We start from the raw sequence: 2,165 nt of genomic DNA, 5'->3' as shown, positions 1-2,165 counted from the left end.
TTCTCTACCTAGAAATTCAAGAGATTCAATCACCTGTGAAATCACCAGAGTTAATTAGAGAGCTCAGCAAGATGACAAAATAGAAGATCAACATGAGAGTCAATAGCTCTCTAACTGCAGCAATAACTAATTAAAAGCATAATAGAAACAAGATGTCGATGACAAGAACCACAGGCTCTAGGAAAAGCCTGGAAATGACTCTAACAAGAAAGGGAAGGCTTTAAACGTTGGAAATCATTAAACCTTACTGAGGAACATAGCAGAAAATCTCAATCAACGGTGAGAAATATCACCTTCAATGATGGAAATATCCAATATCCTGAAGTCTTCATTCTTCACCAAATTAATATAAGTTGAACGAAAATCTCAATCAAAATCTTAGTAGGGAGGATTTTTTTGCAAAACTCATCAAACTGATCTCAAAAATTCATATGGGAGACAACATGGGCAAGACGAGTGAAATGTCTCTAAAGAATAACAGTGGGGCTGTGTCAGGTGTCTCTAGAATGCTCAGATCTCTAGAATGTGGAAATAGTGTGGTGTTGGCACAGGAAACAGAGCAGCGTGGGGCTACGAAAGGCCAGAATGACCCATGCACTCACGGGAATTTAGTGCAAGATGGAGGTGGCAGTTCAGGAAGCAGGAAAAGCTTCTTTTTCTTTTCTGTTTTAATATAAGGCAGGGTTCAATGGCTCTTTGTGTCCATCAGGGAGGGCATACTCAGGAAAGGAGAAGAGTACTGAAATAGAAGGAACTCAATGCTGGAAACTGGTTACGCAGGTGAAAGAAGAGCTGAGAAGCCAGCAGTGGCCAGAGAGGCAGCCAGGCCCACTCTAGGTTGGAGCACAAAGCATGCTGGGGTCAGCTGGCAGAGGCTGGGAGCACAGCAGGCTGACCGAGGGAGCAGGTGCAGTTCTTTCTGGAGAAATCACCTGGGCAGAATGGAGGGAGCACTTTCCTCCTGCCCGCCAATCTTCTTCAGGTGCCTTCTGTGGACTGAGCCCATCTGGAGCCAGGTGACATGGTGGCAGGGGGAAATACAGCCTGTAGGGTCAGCTCCAATGGGGGCAAGACCAAGCTGGGGAAAGGCTGGGACAGAGCTGGAGGCAAACAGGCCAAGACTATCTCAGGAGAGAGAGAGAAAAAAGTTAAATCCCTATTTCATGGCTTTCAAAAAATAAATTTCAGATCAATCAAAAGCCTAAATATAAGACACAAAAGAATTAAAGTATTAAAGAAATATGGGAGAATATGGCTATAACCTTGGAGCACACAGTGCTTTAAAGAACATACAAATTAAAAATAAACCATACAGCTTTCAGCTTTCAGCCCAGAGGAGGCCAAGGTACAACTTTCTTCCATCATCTGGAATCCGGGTCCATCTGACACCAGCCGCCTCCACCAGGCCCCTGAAGTTCGACCCTAATGAGATCAAAGTTGTAAACCTGAGGTGCATCGGTGGGGAAGTCGGTGCCCCGTCTGCCCTGGCCCCCAAGATCGGCCCCCTGCGTCTGTCTCCAAAAAAGGCTGGTGATGACATTGTTAAAGCAACCGGTGATTGGAAGGTTCTGAGGATGACAGTGAAACTGACCATGCAGAACAGACAGGCCCAGATTGAGGTGGTAACTTCTGCCTCCGCCCTGATCATCAAAGCCCTCAAAGAACTGCCAAGAGACAGGAAGAAGGAAAAAACCATTAAACACAGTGAAAATATCACTTTAGATGAGATTGTCAACATTGCCCAACAGATGCAGCACTGCTCTTTAGCTGGAGAACTCTCTGGAACCATTAAAGAGATCTTGGGCACTGCCGCGTCTGTGGGCTGCAATGTTGATGGCTGCCACCCTCATGACATCAACAGTTGTGCAGTGAGATGCCCAGCTAGTTAAGAACTACAAAGGAAAATATTTCAATGAAAGATCATTTGGCAACCAGTGAAAAAAACAAAATAAACAAAAAACCGCATAGAAACCAGAGAAAGGACTGATAACAGTTTGTATCATAATATGAAACTGAAAATCTTCTTTATGACAAAAGATGCCATAAACAAATGAGAAACATGACAAAGAAAAAAAATTTGCAACATACAAAAAAGGCAAAAGATTAATACAAGCATATGTAAGCAGTTCTACAGATCGATTATAAAAAGACAAACCAACTCAGAA

At 43.6% G+C, this 2,165-nt stretch overlaps 1 pseudogene; it reads left to right on the top strand.

Annotated features, from left to right (window-relative positions):
* The first annotated feature begins 1,241 nt into the window (after positions 1-1,241).
* Positions 1,242-1,923, top strand: LOC109435680 (large ribosomal subunit protein uL11; annotated as a pseudogene).
* The last annotated feature ends 242 nt before the right edge of the window (positions 1,924-2,165 follow it).

Source organism: Rhinolophus sinicus, linkage group LG10, assembly GCF_036562045.2.
Source record: "Rhinolophus sinicus isolate RSC01 linkage group LG10, ASM3656204v1, whole genome shotgun sequence".
Classification (NCBI taxonomy): domain Eukaryota; kingdom Metazoa; phylum Chordata; class Mammalia; order Chiroptera; family Rhinolophidae; genus Rhinolophus; species Rhinolophus sinicus.
This window is presented reverse-complemented; position numbering and strand designations above follow the sequence as displayed.